Consider the following 25,297-nt stretch of genomic DNA (forward strand, 5'->3'; position numbering starts at 1 on the left):
AGGAATGGGCGTCATGTGAATGGGAGTGAAGTGACTGCAGAAAATGGCAAATAGTTAAGAAGCATAAACTCAGGTTTGTTACAATTAACAAATGATGGACTATGCAGTTCTCCTCCCCGCCGGGCAAACAAGCTAATGTAACAGACAGCAGGTAGTAAAATAATACTTTTTAACTGATTCTTGCAATTTCAAAAAAGAAAACAAGAGGAGAAAAAAGAATGAGGGGGGAAAACCTGTCATCTCACATTATAAGAACATTTGAACATGTATACATCAATGTTAGTTGACATGTATAGATCAATATATGATGTCCAAATATGTATCCAGATGAAGTTGGCATTTATAGAAAGTACAGTCAAATGTAACAAGGGTGCTTAGGTCATCAATCCATTACATAAGAGTTGGTAGTTATTTATCCTTGCAGGCTCAAAGTATTAAGTCTCTTAACATTCATTAGGGCACTTAATGTCCATTCTTGTTGCCCTGTTGTTAATTTCCATAGAACAGGAATATAATTTAAATGTACATGGACATCTGCAAAGTTCAAGGATTTTGCAATACAAAGTTAATACGGACAAAAGCTTGAGACCAAAACGAAAACGCCTCCATTAGGCATTTCCAGCATTGACCTCCAGTATCTATCTCAGCCTTTCCCAACTGGTATGCCTCCAGATGTTGTTGGACCACAACTCCCATCAGTCTCAGTCAGCATTGCCAATGGCTGAGGCTGATGGAAGTTGTGGTCCAACAACAACTGGAGGCACACCAGTTGGGAAAGGCTGATCTATCTCAATTAGGCAAGGCTGTCCTATAAACACTTTTAAAGTAGGGAGCAGAGAACCTTCTAGTGTATTTCCAAATTCTGCCAGTAAAAGAGGAATCTGTGATTCTCATTCAACTAAAGGGACTAAAACACATTATGTTTCTACACAAATTACAGCATTTTAGCTGTGGTTGATAAGAGCTGACTTCAGATTTTGTACAAAAGCCACATGCCTAAAACACAAACTATAAATACAGTGGTCAGCAGAAGACTGTGTCAAGCTTTGCTTGTGTGACCACACATGGAATTTATGGAAATATATGGAAGGAGCTTTATTTAGCATTTTAAAGCAGGCTCAGTTTTTTGCAGTCTACCCAAAACACTAGAAACGGTGTCCTTCATTACTGTACTGATATCACTGGCTAAATTAACAGAGACAATTTACTCAGCACAAACCACATCCACATGATGTGTCCCATCTGTCCCAAGATACCTGCATGAGTGCATGCTAAGGTAGTGATTGCCAACTCTCTCTCTCTTTTTCTTTTTCTCTTTTTCTCTCTTTCTCACTCTCACACACATGCCCTCCCACACTACATGCATCCACTCATGAGCATGTACTCAATTTACTCGTCATAGCTATCTACTCACATCCCTCCCTCCCCTGGACCCATCTGCTCACTTTCCACCCCCACAAGGCCCCGTTCGCCATCCTGTTGTATATTCCCTAACCTTCCTCCTTCAAAGAGGGACATCCCACCCCCACTCATCCTCTCCCGCTAACTAATCCAAAGGCCTATGGCTGTCCAATCAAAATTGAAATGGGCATGTGCAATAAAGGGCTAATAAGGAATTACAAAAGGGCATGGAAAAGCACAGGGAGACCATTTTCATCTCTTTTGTTTTCTGGTAAATGCTTTTGCCTGGCTGGAAAGTGTCACTTAACAGTGATAATACCTCTTGCTTGGTTGGTTGCAGGATGAAAATATCTGAATAGGGTGTGGTGTAATGTCTTTTTAAGACTTACGAATTGCTTGCTGAGCACAGGTGAGAAGTATTCAATCAGCCAAGTGCTTTGTCTAGTATTCCCTATTTAGATGTATGCTTTGAGCTTTCCATTAAACCTGTTTCCGGTATGTGAGGCTGGAGTGGTTTTCTTGATAGCCAGGCATCACGTGGTGTCAGAAGTCCGGTTTGGATTTCTTTTCCTTTGCAATTGAGTGTTGTTGGTGTGTTTTTGCACACATTTATCAGCTTAGTAGCTGTAATTCCAACCTCCATCTCCACTTGTTTTGCAAGGTAATTTGGCTGAGAACTGGAAATGCTGGGAGCAAGCTTTTCGGCTATATCTGACTGCTGCTGGAGTTGACAATGTCTCTAAGAAATGGCATGTAGCTATTTTGTTGCACTGCGTAGGAGAAGAAGCACTAACAGGTTATAATACTTTTGCTTTCTCTGAAGAGGGGCCAAAAGATATGGCAGAAGTTCTTGAACAATTTAGGATATATTGCACTCCTCATAAGAATGTGGTATTCGAATGATATTCCTTCTGGAATCATTCACAGATACATGGAGATACCATTGAACAGTTTGTTACTGAACTTAAACTTAAAGCTAGTAACTGTAAATTTGGTTTGGCATTTAATGATATGGTAAGGAATAAGATCGTGTTTAGTGTGAAGGAGGAGAAATTAAAGGAAAGACTGCTGAGGGACCCTGATCTTACTCTGGAGAAAGCCATTGAAATGTCGTATAGATTAAATTACAAGAGCTCAGCTACAGACTGTCAAGTTTCTCAACATATGGCAAGGAGCTGCATGCAGTACATGTAACTGGCAAAGACTATGAGGGGATTCCAAGACAGGCTCTTCGACCTGAGAAGTCACAATCTAGAGATAATAAGTGCTCTTGTTGTAGTACAGTGCATAAGCCTTGAAATTGCCCAGCCTTTGGAAAGATTTGTCATAAATGTGGCATGAAAAATCATTAAAGCAAAACCATTAAATTTCAACAAAGAACAACAGGGATTTAAATCCATGAGCTTGATTTAAACAGTTTGTTTACAGGAGAACTAGCTCATGAGACCACTGGTTTAGCTGCAAGCCAAGTGGGTGGATGGTATGCTGATAGAATTCTGTGAGGACTTTCAGTAAAATTTAAACTGGATACAGAAGCTGAGGCGAATGTTTTGCCACTTCATATATTTCGTGGGTTACCAGGAAAGAAAGTGCTAACTAAAAGTGATGTAAGTCTTGTGGCTTATGGTGGAGCGCATATAAAGCCCTTGGGAACTATTGTCCTTGACCGTCATATTATAAGAGGAGCAGCCAGACTACTGTTTTATCTAACAGATAGTTCCTCTCTTCCAATATTGGGCAGGGGAGCCTGTGAGACTCTGGATTTGGTTCATCAGGTTGATAGTGTACACACAGTTGAACCCTTAACATAGGAACGGCTACTTGCTATATATTCTGATGTTTTTGAAGGTCTTGATGAATTTGAGGGTGCTCACCACATCCATATTGATCCAGCAGTGGCTCCTGTTATTCATGGAAGGTACATTTTGCAACACTGGACAGATTAAAGGAGACTTTGGGACAGATGGAGAGTGCAGGAGTAATATCTAGAATTATGGGTCCTACAGATTGTGTGAGCAGTCTGGTTATTACAGAAAAGAAGAATGGGAGGTTGTGCATATGTCTTGACACTCATGATTTGAATAAAGCAGTTCATAGAAAGCATTATACCATTCCTACAACACAAGATGTCTTGAGCCATTTAGCTGGTATGAATTTTTTTACCATCTTAGATGAGAAAGATGGATATTGGCAGGTGAAATCAGATATACCTTCATCATGTTTATGTACATTTAATGCACCTTGGGGAAGGTATTGTCTCCAATGTTTGCCATTTGGACTTAAATACTCTAGTGAAGCTTTTCAACAGAAAAATGAGAAGACTTTTGGTCATATAAAAGGGGTGTACATGGTAGCTGATGGTATGATCACTGCAGCAGAGACATCTGAACAGCATGATCAGATTCTTAATCAAGTTATGGAGGCAGCGCATGCTAAGAACATCAGGTTTAATAAGATTCAATTTAAGGTTGACTCTGAAATACATGGGTCAAATAGTGACTGCTCAGGGAGTTCAACCAGATGATGACAAAATCAAGGCTATCCGAGATATGATACACCCACAAGATAGAGAAGGTGCGCTCAGATTTTTGGGGTCTGTGCAATATCTGTCAAAATATATTCCATGGGAGGCAGAATTGACAGCACCTTTGCGAAATTTGTTGAGAAAGGATGTATTGTTTCAATGGATGCCAGAACATCAGAAAGCTTTTGAATTGATTAAACAGCAATTGTGTCAGGCACCTGTACTTCAATATTTTGATACTACCAAACCAGTTAGTGTGCAAGCTGGTGCATCAAAAGATGGTCTGTGAGCATGTTTGCTTCAGGAGAATAGACCAGTGTCTTATGCTTCGACATCACTTACTTCATCAGAGCAAAATTATGCTCAGATAGAAAAAGAATTGCTTGCAGTTTTGTATGCAATGAGAAAATTCCATCAGTATGTGTTTGGCAAAGTTGTTTTAGTTCAGAGTGATCATAAACCCTTGGAAGCAATTTTTAAAAAGCTGATTGGTAGTGCTCCTGCTTGCGTATGCTTTTACAGCTTCAGAAGTATCAGCTTAATGTAGTGTACACCCCTGGCAAGCTCATGCATCTTGCTGATAAACTGTCTTGAGCTACTGTGGCTCTTCCTATAAGTGATGAAGATCCCATGGCTGGTGTGAGAGTGATACATGGATTGGGTACTTTGGCCATGCATCCAAGGGGGCAACTACTATACAGGAAGCCACAAAACAAGATCCTCAACTTCAAGCAGTGGCAGCCCTCATAAAGAATGGATGAGCACAGTATCTAAGAGATGTTTCTCCTGTTGCAAAGCCATTTTGGTCTGTAAAGGACTCTTTATATTGTTGAGATGATACTGTTTATTTGGGAGTCAGGGTGGATATTCCTGTGTCTCAAAGACAAAGTATCCTCTCTCAACTTCATGGCTCTCATCAAGGTATTCAGAGAACTAAAGCTAAGGCAAGAGGATTGTCCTGGTATGTCTAACTATATTGAGAAGGTGGCTGGAAATTGTTCTGTTTGTGCTCAGTTTGGTCCACGTAATCAAAAGGAGCCACTTAAACCACATGCGATTCCTGAATTGCCATGGGAGAAGTTGGGTGTAGATATTTTTGAATATGGTTCTTCTCCTTTTCTTCTTGTGATTGATTATTTTTCAAAGTATCCAGAAGTATTGAGCTTGTCTGACAAGACAGCAAGAACTGTGATTGTTAAGCTTAAAACTGTGTTTGCTTGCCATGGAATTCCGAGGATACTTGTGAGCGATTATATCCCTTCGCTAGTAAAGAGTTTCAATGGTTTCCTTATGATTGGGGGTTTAAACAATGTTTCAGCAGCCTAGGATATCCTCAATCCAATGGAATGGTTGAAAGAGCAATCCAGTCTATTAAACAGCTTATTAAAAAGTCAGAAGATGCTCAAGTGGACCCACATTTGGCATTGCTGGAATATTGCAATACACCAGTTACCGGAATGCCATATTCACCTGCTCAAATGTTGATGGGCAGGATGCTTAGGAGTAAGTTTCCAGTAACTACTAATTCATTATACCCCAAGATACCCACTCATGTAAGCAGGGACCTTCAGAAAATATAGGATAGACAAAAACATTTCTATGACTGTACAGCAAAGCACCTCAAGGCCCTAGAACAGCCTTTCCCAACCAGTGTGCCTCCAGATGTTGTTGGACCACAATTCCCATCTTTCCTGACCATTGGCAATGTTGGCTGAGGCTGATGGGAGTTGTGGTCCAACAACATCTGGAGGCACACTGGTTGGGAAAGGCTGCCCTAGAAGATGGAGACCCAGTATTGGTAGAGTCTAATGAAGGCTTGCTCCATGCTACTGTTATAGAGAAATGTGAGCAGCCTTGTTTGTATCAAGTAATGACAGCAGATGGTCGCAAGTATCAGCACAATAGACACCATTTAAATCTTCAAAGGCGGACATCTGAAAAGTGTGGTGATTCATCAAGGCAGGATGAATCTCTTGCCATGGAACAGGATATTCAACTGAATGATCCTCTAGACAACTTTGTAAGTGACGCTAAAGACACTAATGAAGACAACATTGTACCTCAGGAGACAAGTGCTTTCCCTGTTCAAGAAAGGCTTCCTGTATGTGTAACATTTCGAGGCAGACCTGTCATCTTACCAGCAAGATTTAGGGACTATGTCCCTTGAGGAAGGATGGTGGTAAAGACCATCCTCAGCGGTGGGCTAAGTACCGGTGACCTCTGTCCTCATTGTAGTAATTTCTTTGATTTTTTCTTTTTTTGTGTTTTGATATATGCTAAATATGATTTTATTGTTTTTAAATATATGTGTACTTGTTCATTTCATTTCATTTATTTCATTTTTAAACCGCCCATAGCAAATAGCTCTCTGGGCGGTGAACAAAACAAGAAAACTTGTTGCTATGAAAAGGAGATGTGGTGTAATGTCTTTTTGAGACTTATGAATTGCTTGCTGAGCACAGGTGAGAAGTATTCAATCAGCCAAGTGCTTTGTCTAGCATTCCCTATTTAGATGCATGCTTTTAGCTTTCCATTAAACCTGTTTCCTGTATGTGAGACTGGAGTGCTTTTCTTGATAGCCAGGCATCACATGGGGTGTAGAAACCTCTGGTTTTTGTATGGCTGGAATGTAACCTCCTGTACAAAATAAAAATCCCCTCCATGGTTGCCCCACCCACACCTGGCAGGTGCCTTCTGGAATGTTGCCCATGACGGAATGCAGCCCTTGGGCTGGGAAAGGTCCCCCCCACTCTATATCATGGCAGGCACATACATGGCTGAGAGCGATGCAGCTGCAGGGTGTGAAGACACTCTGGACCAACTGAACAAGCACTCAGCAGATGTAATTTGCTATCGGCAGCTTATGAACTGCCTAATGTAGTAATGTACTCAGATGAAAACCTTGGTTGTGTTCACCCATTTTGTTTAGTCTGTCTCTATAGATGGAGGACAATTTCACCGCAAAATCACACAGAGGATTCTAAGAAGTGTAAAGAGTGGGATTAGAAATAGTTTAGCCAAACAAATGATCCATATAGTTTCACCCCTGGGAGGCCCATGTTTGAAACAGAGATCAATATTCTAGTGTTCTTCAACCATGGGTTCCCTGAAGGGCCGGATTAAGCTGAGGAGGGCCCCTAGGCTGATTGGTGTTTGGGGGCCCTTCTCCTCTTAGGCAATATTTTTCTCAAACCCCTTACAATGGTAATGGACTGATGGTATACATAGTTTTATTAATAGACTTGTATGTTATCTTGTTAGCATGGCTTACTTCTTTTACTAGTAATTATTATTTTCAATAATGTTTTTAGTATTAATATTATAGTAAACACAATAAAACACATTTTATTGAAAACATTTCCTTGTTTTTCTCTCAACAATTTGTTCAATAATTGGCAAAAAATCTGTTTTTCTGAGAATAGTAGGTTCGATGTGCATCAATGCCAAATTGTTCAGTTTATAATCCTTCATGGTGGATAGTAGATAGTTTTTAACATGTTTTAGTGCAGAAAATGACCGTTCTCCAGAGCAGTTGGTTGTCAAAAGCGATAAATAAATACAAAGACAAATGAATACATTTGGAAGAACTTCTTGAAGGCCATTGTGTACAAGGATTCTAACCATGCCCCACCTGGCCGCCCATTAGAACCGGCCCTGCCTATACATACAGTATGCACGCCACAAACCACAAAGATTAAAAACAGCGATCAATACTAAATATCGGCGTGCAGTGCGCAGGCGCAGTAAACGTATGGAAAATAAAGTGTTTAATGGACCGTTTTTATTTGGCTGGTGTGCATTATGTCTTTTAAGCCATCCTTTTAGAATGTTATGAATGCAATTGCAAAGTGCAAACATTTTCTTTTTGTACATAATGAAAAATCTATATTATAATTTTTTTTAGCTTATGCACGGGCCCCCAAGAGCTCTGGGCCCCTAGGCTTCAGCCTACTAAGCCTAATGCATAATCCGGCCCTGGTTCCCTGATGTTACTGGAGTCTAACTCCCATCATCCCCAGCCAGCTTATGCAAAGGTCAGGAATGATGGGAGCTATAGTCCAACAACATCTCCTTAACATTGCAATTGGGAGAGGCCGTGCAAGCCCTTGACCGCTGCCTGGACTTGGTGGTGGGCTAGCTGAGGGCCAATAAACTGAGTCTGAATCCTAGCAAGATGGAGGCACTGTGGGTTGGTGGTTCCCGAGTTTGGATAATTGGTCAGCTGCCTGCTTTGGATGGGGTCGTACTTCCTCTGAAAGAGCAGGTCTGTAGTCTGGGGGTGCTCCTGGATCCATCTTTGTTGCTAGAGGCCCAGGTGACCTCCGTGGCTACGAGTGTCTTTTACCAGCTTTGGGTGGTAAGACAACTGGTGGCAGTTTGTAGACTGGGATAGCGTGACCACTGTTGTCCATGCCCTGGTAACCTTCAGGCTGGATTACTGTAATGCGCTGTATGTGTGGCTGCCCTTGAGGTTGGTCCAGAATTATTATTTATTTTATTATTTATTAAATTTATATACCGCCCGACTAGCGATAGCTCTCTGGGCGGTGAACATAAAATAGTATAAAAATACAATGAATAACAAAATAATTTTAAAATACAATCAACAATACAATAAACATTATTAAAATTAGATCAATGTAACTTAAAATGCTTCAGAGAATAGGAAGGTTTTGACCTGGCGCCGGAAGGAAAGCAGAGTCGGCGCCAGGCGTACTTCCTCAGGGAGACTGTTCCATAGTTCGGGGGCCACCACTGAGAAGGCCCTAGATCTTGTCATCACCCTCCGGGCCTCCCTGTGAGTTGGAACCCGGAGGAGGGCCTTCGTAGCAGAACGTAGTGCACGGGCTGGTTCATATCGGAAGAGGCGTTCCGCAAGGTATCGTGGTCCCGCACCGTATAAGGCTTTATAGGTTAATACCAACACTTTGAATCTAGCCCGGAAACATATTGGCAACCAGTGCAAGCTGGCCAGAACAGGTGTTATATGCTCGGACCGCTTGGTCCTTGTCAGCAATCTGGCCGCCGCATTTTGCACTAGTTGTAGCTTCCGAACTGTCTTCAAAGGTAGCCCTACGTAAAGCGCATTACAGTAATCCAAACGTGAGGTTACCAGAGCATGTACCACTGATGTAAGGTCCTCTTTACTCAAATAGGGACGTAGCTGGGCTACCAACTGAAGTTGGTAAAACGCATTCCTAACCACCGAGGCTACTTGAGCCTCAAGTGAGAGGGAAGAGTCTAAAAAGACTCCCAGACTACGAACCCGGTCCTTTAGGGGGAGTGTAACCCCGTCCAGGACAGGGTATATATCCACTATCTGATCAGAGAACCCGTCCACCAACAGCATCTCAGTCTTGTCTGGATTGAGCTTCAGTTTGTTAACTCTCATCCAGTCCATTGTCGAGGCCAGGCAACGGTTTAGCAAATCGACAGCCTCACCTGAAGAAGATGAAAAGGAGAAGTAGAGCTGCGTGTCATCAGCATACTGATGACAACGCACTCCAAAACTCCTGATGACCTCTCCCAACGGCTTCATGTAGATATTAAAAAGCAGGGGGGACAAAACTGACCCCTGCGGGACCCCATATTGGAGAGCCCGCGGTGTCGAGCAATGTTCCCCAAGCACTACCTTCTGGAGACGACCCGCCAAGTAGGAGCGGAACCACTGCCAAGCAGTACCTCCAACTCCCAACTCCGCGAGCCTCTCCAGAAGGATACCATGGTCGATGGTATCAAAAGCCGCTGAGAGATCAAGGAGAATCAACAGAGTTACACTCCCTCTGTCTCTTTCCCGACATAGGTCATCGTACAGGGCGACCAAGGCTGTCTCAGTGCCAAAACCGGGCCTAAAACCCGATTGAAATGGATCTAGATAATCAGTTTCATCCAATAGCGCCTGGAGCTGGCCAGCAACCACCCGTTCCAAGACCTTGCCCAGGAATGGAACATTCGCCACTGGCCTGTAGCTGTTAAAATTGTCTGGGTCCAAGGAAGGCTTTTTCAAGAGTGGTCTCACCACTGCCTCTTTCAGACAGCCTGGGACCACTCCCTCTCGTAAAGAGGCATTTATCACTTCCTTGGCCCAGCTACCTGTTCCATTCCTGCTAGTTTTTATCAGCCAGGAGGGGCAAGGATCCAGTACCGAAGTGGTTGCACGTACCTGTCCAAGCACCTTGTCCACGTCCTCGAGTTGAACCAACTGAAGCTCATCCAACAAAACAGGACAAGACTGTGCTCCGGACACCTCACTAGGATCTACTGCTATAACTTGAAGCTGCAACTGGTGCAAAATGCAGCAGTGAGACTGCTCACTGGGGCAGGGTATTGCCAACATGTCACTCCGCTGATGAAAGAATTGCACTGGCTGCCCATTTGCTACTGGGCCAAGTTCAAGGTTCTAGTTTTGTGACAAAGCCCTATACAGCTTGGGACCAGGATACCTGAAAGACCATCTTACCCCTTATATACCCAGTCGATCACTGAGCTTTGCAGGTGAGGGCCTCCTGCAGATACCATCTTATCAGGAGGTCCGTTCTGCATAACATAGGAAATGGACCTTTAGTGTGGCGGCACCTACACTGTGGAATTCCCTCCCCTTAAATATTAGGCAGGAGCCACCTCTTTTATCTTTTCAACGCCTTTTGAAGACCTTCCTCTTTCAACAAGCCTTTTAAGTTGAGTCCTATCCCAGTCTGAGTCTGTGTTGGAATTGCTTTTTAATATTTTTTTTTAAAGAATATGTTTTTTAACTATTTTTAAAAATGTTTTTAAAGATTTTTTAAAAAACTTTTTAAAAGTTGTTTTGTTTTAATGTATTTTAAGGTCTGTTTTTATGATGTTTTGATGTGTTTTTAATGCTTTTGTTTGCCGCCCTGGGCTCCTGCTGGGAGGAAGGGTGGAATATAAATCAAATAATAAATAAATAAAAATAAAACAACTGGGGATGCAAGGTTGAAGAACACTGCTGTAGTCCAAAAAATCATGGAAGAGGATATGAGTGGAAGCACAAGAGTCTGTCTCTAATGGCCTGGAAAACAAGATATGCCGGGCCTTCATGGCACTTCTCCAGAGTGAAAAAACCATGCATACAACATGCACATGTTACCTTTTGGATGCTTTTGTGTGACGATGCCCCAATGAACTGATGAGGTTTCAAAAACGTATTTTGAGTGGACAGATGTAGGAGTTCACAGATTTCAGCTGCTGCCGTTTTTACAATCGCCTTCACCAGTTCGCCAAAATGTTCCTCACGTTCCAGAAATCACTGATCTGAAACAGTTCCTGGCTCACACATTATAAAACTCATGGGAAGGAAACATTCTTTTTTTTATATAATTACCTTTTATTTTATTTTTCAGAATATACAGGAAAATGAACAGTTAATCAACAAACATGGAGTACATTGTATATACAAATGATGTTGATAATCCAATCTTATGTCCAAACGTTAATAAAAACAAAATGGCATTTTATAATTATTTTTCACTCATTGACTTTATTCTCTCTGTCGTTCTATAAGTTTCTCTGTTAGTGTTAAGAAAGGAGCCCAAGGGGTGTATCCAACTTTGTGCTAAGATGAATCGATTGGTTCCCAATCAGAAAGTGTGTGAGACAGGGGTGTATTTTATCACCCTATTTGTTTGATCTATACGCAGAACATATCATATGGAAAGCGGGATTGGACCAACATGAAGGAGGTGTGAAAATTGGAGGGAGAAATATCAATAATGTAAGATATGCAGACGATACCATACTCTTAGCAGAAACCAGTAATGATTTGAAATGAATGCTGATGAAAGTTAAAGAGGAAAGCGCAAAAGCAGGACTACAGCTGAACATCAAAAAGACTAAAGTAATGACAACAGAAGATTTATGCAACTTTACAGTTGACAATGAGGACATTGAACTTGTCAAGGATTATCAATACCTTGCCACAGTCATTAACCAAAATGGAGACAATAGTCAAGAAATCAGAAGAAGGCTAGGACTGGGGAGGGCAGCTATAAGAGAACTAGAAAAGGTCCCCGAATGCAAAGATGTATCACTCAACACTAAAGTCAGGATCATTCAGACCATGGTATTCCCGATCTCTATGTATGGATGTGAAAGTTGGAGAGTGAAAAAAGCGGATTAAAAAAATCAACTCATTTGAAATGTGGTGTTGGATGAGAGCTTTGCGCATACCATGGACCACGTAAAAGACAAATAATTGGGTGTTAGAACAAATTAAACCAGAACTGTCACTAGAAGCTAAAATGCTGAAACTGAGGTTATCATACTTTGGACACATCATGAGAAGACCTGATTCCCAAGAAAAGACAATAATGCTGGGAAAAACAGAAGGGAGTAGAAAAAGAGGAAGACCAAACAAGAGATGGATTATTTCCATAAAGGAAGCCACAGACCTGAACCTACAAGATCTGAACAGGGTGGTTCATGACAGATGTTATCAGAGGTTGCTGATTCATAGGGTCGCCATAAGTTGTAATCGACTTGACGCCACATAACAACACAAAACATCTTTCCAGCGCAAGAATTTCCACTTTGTGCAATGGGACTTAACCCTCCTTCACCACCTAAATCTGAGTTCCCCCAAACCTCTGGAGCAGACTTTGGAAGGGCATGAATAGGGGGCTGGGGGGAAGTCCTGTTGCAGAAGCAGAAATCCTTGCAATGATGGAAAACGTTAGTTAAATACTGCCCCAAAAGTATAATGGAAAATATCCCAAAGATCAACATTCATTCATGCATATGAAGAAGTTATAAATTAGGCCACAGGGCATGTTGCCACTGTCTGACCATTCACTTGTGGGCCTGATTATTCAAAGTAAGGTCTCCAGTTTTTGCCCAGAGACTCCAGATTTCTGGGGTGCTCTTTGGGTGTCCTGATGAGGCACCTCAATCTCCAGATGCTCAGCTTTCATTAAAAAAAAGTTTCTAGGTGGTCTGGTTCAAGAGATATACACCAAAATGTCAGCCGCCCCCACAACTTCTGTTAAATGAGCTCATAGCTGATTGCTCTAACCCCACCCTTTCAGGTTTGTAGCCAATAAGTGAAGTCAGGGTTGTGATTGACAAGGGATTTGTTTATCTCCAGACAATATCTATAACCCATTGCAAGTCCAGAAAACTGCAGTTTTTTCTTGCTTGTCTGAAAATCTCATAAACTGATTATGTTTATAACTTTCAGCAGTCTCTCGCTGTGTGCAGAAGATCTAAATGCCATTATTTATTTATTTATTATTTGATTTATATCCTGCCCAGAGCTTGGAAGATTACGTTTAAAAAGCAATAAATTACAGTTACAATTACATGACCCAAAAAAGTAGTAATTACTGTTACAATTACAATTGCTCTGAAAGTAACTGATTACTTTACTTTTTCACAAAAGTAATCACTACAATTACATTTCAGTTACTTAAAAAAAACTCCTACAAGGTGCTGGCCTTGGCTGCTGCACATCTAAGCAGCCTAAAACAACATTAAAAATAAACACACACATATAGAGATAGTAGAGTAATTCTTTTTATCCATAAGATAGCAATGGCGGTCTCTCTGCTGGTAAGGGAAGTGGGGAGGGAGGCAGAGGCCACAGCTCAGATCTCTGCACGTCAAATCAAGTGCAGCCTCTGTCCCCATTCAGCCAGCAAGCATAATCTCTCTCACTTAACCACCTCCCAGACCCTGCCCTGCCACCAACTGAGAGACACTCACTAAAGCAAACATTCTCCCCTGAGATACAAAAAAGTTAACATATGCAAATGCAGTACAGTAGCCAGAGAGGGTGGTGGAGGCCACTTTGTGTGCCAGATGCAGACACAGTTCTCTCTCTCTCTCTCTCTCTCTCTCTCTCTCTCGCACTCTCTCTCTCTCTCTCTCTCTCTCTCTCTCGCACTCTCTCTCTCTCTCTCTCTCTCTGTCATCGTTCACCTCCACAGTTCTTTATCTCCATTCTGCTGCTGCCTCCTTCTCCTCCTTTATCTATGTTCTTGCCCTCTGGCTCCTTTTCCCCTCCATTCTTCACCACCATCCATTTTTTACAACAATTGTTTTCTCCACTCCACCCCGTCTCACTCTCCACCTCCTCCCTCGTTGCCTCCTACCCACCCACAGATCATGAGGGAAGAGTGACACTGCACAGAAGCTCAGTTTGAGGCACATGATTTTCATCCACAAATCAGAGGAGCAGAAGACTTCCCCTGCTTCCCCCCCCCCTCCAAGTAATGCCCAAAGGTAATGCTGGAAACATTACAATTACTCCACAAAAGTAATAAGATCACTCCTAGTTCTGTTACAATCAAAATGTAAAGGAATTACCCACTCGTTCCTCAAAAAAGTCATGAATCACAATTAACAAATTACCTCCAAGCTCTGGTTCTGCTGCAAACAGCTGGTAAAGGGTAGGCAGTGTACTGCAGGTACCAGAACTTCAACAATACTGGCTGCCAGTATTCTTTTAGTTTTGGGTTTTGGTTAGGAACCCTGACTGAATGTGGGTTGCTGAGTTTTCTGCCTTACACCTAGGAATCTTGTTGTGGTTGGTATGGTATCGCACTGTCTTTTGTTTTTGTTTTTCTGTTTGCATTTCATTTACCTTTAACCTCGCTCCCTTATATCCATAGAAGCAACAACAGTGGTTCCATGCGTTCAATCATCTTAAACCCACTGATGATGCACCTTGTCATTTGCATGATGGTTTGTTTCTTGCCCAATAGTGGTAAAAGAGAATTCACTCACTGGGAAGTGTGGCTGCAATTGCTGTTGTTCCCAAGCTATGGCCTGTGAAGGTAGATCAAACCATATGTGCTTTTTCTGTCAATTATTACTCACTGGAATTGGGTTGCCTGTTAAAAGTGGGTTTATAGCAGCCCACAGGTTAGGCAGAAACAGATAGAGAATCTTCTTAACTCTGACTCATTTCTCAAACCTCTTTCTGAAGTGAAGGGTCAAGTCAAGTTTGGAGCAACCAAGTTAAAATGCAGGGGCAGGGCATTCCAGGCAGGAGGTTGCCAACTCTGCTTGGATATGGATATTTCTGCAGAGGATCCCTAGTCAAGCCTTACCAACAGCACAATCCTAACAATATCTACTCAGAAGTAAGTCCTGTTGAATTCTCTGAGGCCTAGTCCTTTAGTAAGTGTGCTTAGAATTGCAACCTTTAGGGGCATCCATCTTTATTCCTGAGTGCTCCCATCTGACATCTCCACAACAATAGGCTCTTTTCTTCCTACAATGGCCTTCTGATGCCTGGTCCAGCTTGAGGGCACTTAAACCCTTCTTGCCAGATCTAGCAAGCAGCAAGTAATCTAGCAAGTAGGCTAGGTTAAATGTTCCCTATCCAGGCTCCCTAAGCAGGTGAAAAGGAATGATTCCATCACTTCAGCTGAACCTGGGAACACCATCTTTTAGCTAAGATTTTTATCTTAATTTCTAATCAAAGAATTTTGTTTGTTTGAGTGGTATGCTCCAGGCAACTGTGGTTGATGCTTAATGTATGTGGGCTGGATGGAACAACTATCAGGTGGATCCACAGTTGGTTCCAGAATAGTACTCAAAGAGTGCTTATCAATGGTTCCTTCTAAAACTGGACAGAAGTAACGAGAGGGGTACCATAGGGCTTGGTCCTGGGCCCAGTGCTCTTCAACATTTTTATTAACGACTTGGATGAGGAGGTACAGAGCACGCTTATCAAATTTGCAGATGATACAAAATTGGGGGGCATAGCTAATACCGTGGAAGATAGAAACAAAATTCAAAGGGACCTTGATAGGCTGGAGCATTGGGCTGAAAACAACAGAATGAAATTCATCAGGGATAAATGCAAAGTTCTACACTTAGGAAAAAGAAACCAAATGCACAGTTGTAAGATGGGGGATACTTGGATCAGCAATACAACATGTGAGAAGGATCTTGGAATTGTCATTGATCACAAGCTGAATATGAGCCAACAGTGTGATGTGGCTGCAAAAAAGGCAAATGCTATATTAGGCTGCATTAACAGAAGTATAGTTTCCAAAGTGTGTTAAGTATTAGTTCCCCTGTATTCAGCACTGGTTAGGCTTCATCTCGAATACTGCATCCAGTTCTGGTCTCCGCACTTCAAGAAGGATGCAGACAAACAGGAACAGGTTCAGAGGAGGGCAACAAGGATGCTCAGGGGACTGGAAACAAAGCCCTGTGAGGAGAGACTGAAAAAATTGGGCATGTTTAGCCTGGAGAAGAGAAGACTGAGTTTCCCCCCCTTTTTTCAAAAAACACATTAATGTAATTAAACTTTTTTCCTTTTTTGTACTGTAATATTTTATTTATTTATTTATTTATTTATTTTTACTGGCATGATTATATATACGAAGTTCAATACAATAATTTTTTTCACTGTCCATGTTTCTTTTCTGGCCATTATTATTATTCATTTCATTTCATGATTATTACTGAAAATAATTTTGTCATATAGAGGAGGGGGGGTGTTAAAAAACGATCCGCTCCGGGTGTCAAATATGCTAGGTATGCCACTGCAGCCATCTGTCGGGCATGCTTTGATTTGGATTCCTGCATTGTGCAGGGGGTTGGACTTGATGGCCTTATATGCCCCTTCCAACTCTATGATTCTATGACACAAGATGAACCTCGTGGGCTGAACCAAACACTTGTTGAGAAGGGGTGTTGGAAGTGGGGCAAGAGCAACTCCTGCTTTTGTTCTTTTGTTTATGTTCCAGAAGGGAGATAGAGTTAGGGTCCTCCAGATGGCTAGGCTTGACTACCTTTACCTGTGATGCTCTGACTGACTTCCTTCCCTCACAGACTGGTATGTCTTAGGGAGCTTATCTGCCGCTCCTCCTATGGTCTTATAGGCCCCTTCCAACTCTACTATTCTATGATTCTATGATCTGGAAGTGACCCAAGTCTCTCAGCCCAACCCTATGTATGGGTATTCCTAAATAAGTCCCACTTTTTTCAGTGGGGCTAACTAGTATGCCTAAGGATTGTAGGCTCTGTATCTTCTAAATCACAGTTGTTCAGTAAAGTGGCAAGATAATCTATCTCCTTGGTGATAATACTTGATACAGGCATACCCCGCTTAACGTTGCCCTGCTTAACGTTGCCTCACTATAACGTACATGCTCCATTCGTCCCCATACCCCGCTTAACATTTGCGCGCTTCGCGATAACGTATACTTTATTGGCATGACGCTGCTGCCATCTAGTGGTGATTGCGTGCAGTACAAGTGAAGACAATTGCTTCACTTAAAGGTTATTTTGCTTAAAGTATACTCTCTGGTCCCATTGCATACGTTAAAGCGGGGTATGCCTGTATGGCCCCAATCGCCGTAGTGACGGGCAAAGGAAGGTATGGCATTGTGAGAAGGACGTGCCAGGAAAGGGGAACACGGCCCAGACATGTTGTGGCTGTGCCTTGTTCCGGTCCTTCCCATACCCGCAAGGTCGTTAGTAGTCCTCTCAGCCAACTCTCAGATCTCCAGTTGCTGCTCTTAAATGCCAGATTGGTATATAATAAAACCTCCCTCGTCCACGATTTGATTGTGGATGAGGCAGCCGATCTGGCATGTATAACCGAGACCTGGGTGGGTGAGCAGGGAGGAGTTGGTCTCTCTCAGCTCTGCCCATCGGGGTACTTGGTTCAGCATCATGGTAGATCTGAGGGTCGGGGAGGTGGGGTTGTTGTCATCTATAAGAGTTCCATCTCACTCACCAAGCACCATGTTCATGCAGTTACTGGCCTGGAGTGTTCGCACCTTGTGTTGGGCCAGAGGGACAGGCTGGGAATCCTTTTGGTGTACCGCCCACCTTGCTGCCCAATGGCTTCCCTAACTGAGCTGGCGGAAGTGGTCTTGGAGATATTGCTGAAATCCCCCAGGCTATTAGTACTGGGGGATTTCAACATTCATGCTGAGACTACTTTCTCTGGTGCGGCTCAGGACTTCCTGGCTTCCATGACAGCCATGGGGCTGTCTCAATATGTTAGTGGTCCAACGCATGCATCGGGGCACACTCTAGACCTTGTTTTTGCTACTGAACATAGGGATAGTGATCTGGATGTGGGGAGTCTTACAACACTCCCTCTGTCATGGACAGATCACTGCTTGCTGAAGTTTAGACTTTCAGTAACCTCTTCCCTCTGCAAGGGTGGGGGACCTATTAAATTGGTCTGCCCCCGGAGACTAATGGATCCTGAAGGTTTTCAAAGGGCTCTGGGGGATTTTCCGGCTGATAGGACTGGCGCTCCTGTTGAAGCCCTGGTCGCTCTGTGGAATATGGAGATGACCCGGGCTGTAAACACGATCGCTCCTGCGTGCCCTCTCCTGTGTAGAGCTCATACAGCTCCATGGTATACTCCGGAGCTGAGAGCGATGAAGCAAGATAGGAGGCGGCTTGAGCGGAAATGGAGGCGAACTCCCAACGGATACAATTATGTGCTGGTTAGTGCTTCGACTAAGCTGTATGTAGGAGCGGTGAAGGCAGCTAAAAAACATCATTTTGCTGCCACTATTAAATCATCTCTTTGCCGCCCAGTGGAGCTCTTTCGAGTTGTCCGGGGGATTCTTCATTCAAACCCTCCGGACACGGTGGAATCATCGGAGGCCCGCTGCAATCAGTTTGCTGATCACTTCCAGAATAAGATCTCATGTATCCGCCAGGACCTAGACTCTCAAGTTATAGCAGTAGATCCTAGTGAGATGTCCGGAGCACAGTCTTGTCATGTTTTGCTGGATGAGTTCCAGTTGGTTCAGCTTGAGGATGTGGACAAGGTGCTTGGACAGGTACGTGCAACCACTTCGGTACTAGATCCTTGCCCCTCTTGGCTAATAAAAACTAGCAGGGATGGAACAGTTGGCTGGGCCAAGGAAGTGATAAATGCCTCTTTATGAGAGGGAGTGGTCCCTGGCTGTCTGAAAGAGGCAGTGGTGAGACCGCTTCTTAAAAAGCCTTCCTTGGACCCAGACAGTTTTAACAGCTACAGGCCAGTGGCGAATGTTCCATTCCTGGGCAAGGTCTTGGAACGGGTGGTTGCTGGCCAGCTCCAGGCGCTATTGGATGAAACTGATTATCTAGATCCATTTCAATCGGGTTTTAGGCCCGGTTTTGGCACTGAGACAGCCTTGGTCGCCCTGTACGACGACCTATGTTGGGAAAGAGACAGAGGGAGTGTAACTCTGTTGATTCTCCTTGATCTCTCAGCGGCTTTTGATACCATCGACCATGGTATCCTTCTGGAGAGGCTCGCGGAGTTGGGAGTTGGAGGTACTGCTTGGCAGTGGTTCCGCTCCTACTTGGCGGGTCGTCTCCAGAAGGTAGTGCTTGGGGAACATTGCTCGACACCGCGGGCTCTCCAATATGGGGTCCCGCAGGGGTCAGTTTTGTCCCCCCTGCTTTTTAATATCTACATGAAGCCGTTGGGAGAGGTCATCAGGAGTTTTGGAGTGCGTTGTCATCAGTATGCTGATGACACGCAGCTCTACTTCTCCTTTTCATCTTCTTCAGGTGAGGCTGTCGATTTGCTGAACCATTGCCTGGCCTCGACAATGGACTGGATGAGAGTTAACAAACTGAAGCTCAATCCAGACAAGACTGAGATGCTGTTGGTGGACGGGTTCTCTGATCGGATGGTGGATATATACCCTGTCCTGGACGGGGTTACACTCCCCCTAAAGGACCGGGTTCGTAGTCTGGGAGTCTTTTTAGACTCTTCCCTCTCACTTGAGGCTCAAGTAGCCTCGGTGGTTAGGAATGCGTTTTACCAACTTCGGTTGGTAGCCCAGCTACGTCCCTATTTGAGTAAAGAGGACCTTACATCAGTGGTACATGCTCTGGTAACCTCACGTTTGGATTACTGTAATGCGCTTTACGTAGGGCTACCTTTGAAGACAGTTCGGAAGCTACAACTAGTGCAAAATGCGGCGGCCAGATTGCTGACAAGGACCAAGCGGTCCGAGCATATAACACCTGTTCTGGCCAGCTTGCACTGGTTGCCAATATGTTTCCGGGCTAGATTCAAAGTGTTGGTATTAACCTATAAAGCCTTATACGGTGCGGGACCACGATACCTTGCGGAACGCCTCTTCCGATATGAACCGGCCCGTGCACTACGTTCTGCTACGAAGGCCCTCCTCCGGGTTCCAACTCACAGGGAGGCCCGGAGGGTGATGACAAGATCTAGGGCCTTCTCAGTGGTGGCCCCCGAACTATGGAACAGGCTCCCCGAGGAAGTACGCCTGGCGCCGACTCTGCTTTCTTTTTGGCGCCAGGTTAAAACCTTCTTATTCTCTGAAGCATTTTAATTTAAATTGATTTAATTTTAAAAAATGTTATTGTATTGATTTTAGATTGCATTATTTTTGTACTATATTGTGTCATTTATTGTATTTCCTATGTTATTGTATTGCCATGTTCACCGCCCAGCGAGCTATTGCTAGTCGGGCGGTATATAAATTTAATAAATAATAATAATAATAATAATAAATACTAGAAAGCATGAGTTGGATCTAGAAGAATATTTCTGCACAATCTAGCCAGCACTAATGTTTGCAAATCTAAGACTTGCTGTTGAACGTTTTGAGCGTCATCTCTCATTTGAACTTGGTTGCTTCTGAGAACACTCCTGCCAACATTCCTCCTCCTCCTCTGTGTAATGTACACATACCTGGGTCTTTAACCTCCTTTTCATAACCCCGACTAAGATAAACAAAAGTGTAAGACACCGATGGGTCGATTTGCTTATGTAGTTCAGGCAAACAGGAATGATGTAAAAACATGCCACTAGAGAAAACTGGACACCTTGGGGATCTTTTTCTGGAAAATAAAAACAAACTACCAGACATCTGATGCAGCCAAAAGAGGACAGAGAGAGAGTCATCAGCAGGGACCAAGTAATTTGCATTACTGAATCACATTGCTGAATATGAAAATGTTGCAGCTGGCTAATCAGCTATGTCATTTTCTTTTCTATTTAGTAGGAGGAACTCAAATATCTTTTTGTTAAACCAGGATTTTCGCTATTTCTCAGGGAAAGGTGGAGGGTTTCCCCCCTTTTCCTTTCATTTCCCCCTTCCCTCCATTTCCTTTGGGTCAGAGTCCTGGAACTTGATGGAAACAAGGAAGATGATGAAAGGGAACAAAACTGGCTCAAAGTGAATGGCAACAGGAGGCCTCAGGCAAGCAAAGCGTAAGCTGTGTGTGTGTGTGGGGGGGGTTTGAAAACATTTGCGTTGTTTCTTTATTTATTTATTCAGCAAGTTCCATTTTTATCCTGGCCCTTTCTAAGTGCTTGGAATCGGTAATGGTAGTTGGCTCAGATATTGACAAAACATTGACAATAAAATTTATTTCTGAGATTCATTAGATGCTGTTTTGGAGCAATCAATACAACATATATTAAAACAATATTTTAAATAATCAACAATAGAACAGAACAGTAATACCTAATGGATTTTGCAAGGAGACCATTCCATTGGATGGGGACCTCAAGAGAAAAGACCCTTCAGTTAATTGAATTAATAGATGTGTCCTCTATCCATTTGTAAACAATATAATTTCAGTGGTACAAAAAATGTAGACAAAGCCAGCCACACTAGTGAAATGTACTTCATAATAGTCCAGTTTCTTACCACTAACCTACCTCTTACACTCAAACTAAATTTTGTCTGAGGAGGATGGATCAGTAAATTTCCAGGTCTTTATTTCATTGTCTTTACAGATTCTGAAGTCTCCTCCTTTTAAAATAAACATCTAGAAAACAATCTGATATATAAGCACTCAAGCCCATGCTCATAGTCTCCTGAGCAATGTACTCAACCTAGTCCTTATGAATTCCAATAGCTTTCTGATAGTTCAAATACAACTTTCACAGCTCTTCAATAGATCTCCTATGTAGTCAATCGTCTCAATGTTTATCCCAGCTCAATCCATTTCCTCTAGTTTTCACCCTCTCTTCTTGATTTACATTTCTAGGGATATGAGAAAGAAGCCTGCTGCTTTTGGGGGGAGGGGAGCTTAAACTAGTGTCCGCTGCTCTAGCTGTGGGCTCCATCTGCTACAGGACTACTCAATTGGGATTTAAATACTTTATGATTGTTGTCTCAGAGAATAGCGAAGTGTTGCATTAAAGAGAAAATTACAGCTGAGAAGTAACTGGCTTAGAAAGAAGAATGACAGGACCAACAAGCACAAAATTTTCCAGGTTTGGAATGATAAGAAAAATAATCCTGGGTAAATAGACATTGATTCTGTACAGTACCAAAGATTTGATCCGTGGCTAATGAAGAGCAGAAAAGAAATTTGGGACACTAAATTCAGACTTGAGAGGCAGTGTGGTGTTGTGGTTAAGGTGTTGGATTATGACCTGGGAGACCAGGGTTCGAATCCCCACACAGCCATGAAGCTCACTGGGTGACCTTGGGCCAGTCACTGCCTCTCGGCCTCAGAGGAAAGCAATAGTAAACCCCCTCTGAATACCGCTTACCATGAAAACCCTATTCGTAGAGTCACCATAAGTTGGGATTGACTTGAAGTCAGTCTATCATCATCATAATCAAATTCAGACTTGTTTCTGTTTATCGCTGACTATGGTGTAAAATGTTCAAAGAACAGGACCACAATACCTGCTGGAACGCCTCTCCCGATATGAACCTGCCCGTACACTACGATCAACATCAAAGGCCCTCCTCCGAGTTCTGACTCATAGGGAAGCTTGGAGGATGGTAACAAGAGCTAGGGCCTTCTCAGTGGTGGCCCCCGAACTGTGGAATAGTCTCCCCGATGAGGTGCGCTTGGCGCCGATGTTGTTATCTTTTCAGCGCCAAGTTAAAACCTTCCTCTTTTCTCAGGCATTTTAGTTTTTCTTTTAAGTATGTTTTAATTGATTTTAGATCTGTGGATTTTTACTTACGTGTTCCTCGCACTGAATTATAGGATTTTATTGTATATATTTATATTTTTTCTGTTGTACACCGCCCAGAGAGCTATGCTAGTCGGGTGGTATAGAAATTTAACAAATAAATAAATAAAAATAAAAAATAAGTGTAACTTGTTAGGGGATGCAGGTCTGATAGGAGCGGAGAATTCTTGATATCCTTTGTTTTTTGTAACATCCCTGCCAGCTAGCAAAGTAAAGTTCCCACAAGTTTTTTATAATGTTCCATTGACAATATTTCCAAACACTGATATTTCCTGATCATGTGCTCTTTTTGTGGCTCAAGACTAATCAGGCAGCTCCTGTATAGGTGTGTACATGTGTTTTTCAGTCTGTTTTTTTGGGAGGAGTTACGGGAACAGCAGCCTTATTTCAAATGGAGGCTGGCAACTCCTTGCAGACCTGAGTGAATACAAGGCCCTTAAACATCAGTCCTTGCTTTGAATTTCATTACTTTGCCTGGCTTGTCTCAAAACCTTTAACATACGTTGAATGTAGCTTATTGTTTGTTAATGAAGAAAAGAACGTTACTTTTCATTAACTGTCTTCAAAAACCTGCTGACAGTGAATTTCTAGAAAGGAAAATAGCTAGCAGCTAAATTTTTAAATACATTTTAAAACAGTCAAGCAAATTCAAGCTGCACTCCCGCCTCTTTATAATAAGAAAATGTGCCAGTTTTGTTTTCCTGCAGCTCAGTGTGCTCAATATGAAGAACAATGACTCTAGTGCTGACACTGTTTACTATCCTGAATCTTGTGGAATGGAGGGCTGTCTTCCAAAGTCCCGCTGTCGGAATGTTTTGAATGTGTTACTAGCTCTACTATTAAAATGATTTCATCATTATTATTTAGTCATGCAGGAATATGTGAATAACCTGTGGGCATCCTACACAAGTTTGTTTTGTCTTGTATTATTTATTTTTTCCATAAAACAAGGCTTGCGTATTCTGAATTGTGCAGGCCTCAATAGCATCTTGTAGTGGTGCTCTGAAGACTAGTTCCAAAAACAGCATTTTGATTCACTGTAATCTCATGACCAAGATTAAAACAAACTCTTAAATATATTTGGAAGTAAAAATCTGCAACTCAGATCACATGCCCTACCCACTGTGGCCATCTCTTTCCTATAAGAAAGCAGACTGCTGAAATCTTCTGTCCAGGGCTGGGGGGGAGACAGAGTGACAGTGATCTTTAGCCTTCAGGCTTGGTGAAGGGCTGGAATTTTCTGAATGCATCAGAACCAGAAGAGTATGTTCAAGCACTGCCTATCTGTCACAGCAACTTGTGTTTGTTTTTTGCAACTTCTGTGGAAAGAGAATCTTAGAAGGCAGGAAAACTAAGGGCCAAAATAAATGTCGGGGTTAAATTGAAATCCCCAGTGCTTGTAAAACTATAGTTCACTTGTCCTATCTAAACCAGCTTGGGCTTTATGGGAAATAGAACCAAAGTGGCCTTTATTTGACTTTTGATATAAAATGTCGGTTTATTTCCTGGTGACCTGACCCTTACCTACATTCCAGTGGCTCGCATAATAAAAGCCGGTTTAAGCTGGACACGTCCCTACTATGCACTTCTGTATCACATTTATGCTTATAACCTTGCTTATTGTTACTAATGTGCCTTGCATAGGAATGTCAAACGCTGTTCCAATGTCCCACAAACCTTGACTTGTAAAACTCCTTTGATATGTAAGCAAAGTAATATCATGTCTGTCTCCAGTTTAGGGGGCGCCCGGTTGCAGCTGGGCCTCCCCTCAATAGTTGCCTTTGTCTGCTCCTGCATAGTGCTTATCTCAAGGACATGCGAAATATGCAGACATAGAGTCTAAGAGATAGTCTTGATGTTTCCACTTTGTCCTTCCCCCTGTACCCCTTTACCTCCTTACATATGCCCCAAAGCTATGACAGTTAGCAATTGCTTCTTTTGTATTTTATGATGAGAACCCGATATTGTAAACTTCGGGGTAAGCCTATATAAACCCTTGAACACCAATAAATGAGGTTCCCATGCTGGCCTGCTTCGGCTTGTAAGTATTGGGTCCCCTTTGCAAAGGTTTCGTGTTACTTGATCTCTGATAGTGGGTTCATTTGCACTCAACTCCGCACTCTTCCTGGGTGTAATAAGCGAGTTGGGGTTGACAGGGCGACTTGCGTGTTGGGTTTGGACCTAACATAAACATGATAGCAGCAGCTGTATCACATTGAAAGAAAGAAAGATGGGTTCTGGATTTTACCAGTAAAGGGGGTGTATGGGCAAAGAGTATAGAATCCTCTCCATGCCCACCTCAGCTCAAGCACTTTTTACACAGCTGAAGTGATTCCTGGTATCACCCACTCAGCTGAGGAAGAAAGTGCTCTAGAAGAGAGGCTGTAAGTTGTTATTGGGAAAAGGGCTTCACAGTCTTCACCGATGAATCCCTTTTGCTGTTAAAACCAGCCTCC

General features: G+C 42.8%; 1 long non-coding RNA gene across 1 annotated transcript; it reads right to left on the reverse strand.

Moving 5' to 3' along the window:
* Positions 1–14,218: 14,218 nt before the first annotated feature.
* LOC133386177 (uncharacterized) lies at positions 14,219–22,607 on the reverse strand. The gene is made up of 3 exons (XR_009763072.1): positions 22,546–22,607; positions 20,589–20,737; positions 14,219–16,116 (listed from the first exon to the last, which is right to left on the reverse strand). It is a non-coding gene; the product is annotated as an uncharacterized LOC133386177 (long non-coding RNA).
* Positions 22,608–25,297: the final 2,690 nt, after the last annotated feature.

This window comes from Rhineura floridana, chromosome 5 (genome assembly GCF_030035675.1).
Source record: "Rhineura floridana isolate rRhiFlo1 chromosome 5, rRhiFlo1.hap2, whole genome shotgun sequence".
In the NCBI taxonomy this organism is placed as follows: Eukaryota; Metazoa; Chordata; class Lepidosauria; order Squamata; family Rhineuridae; genus Rhineura; species Rhineura floridana.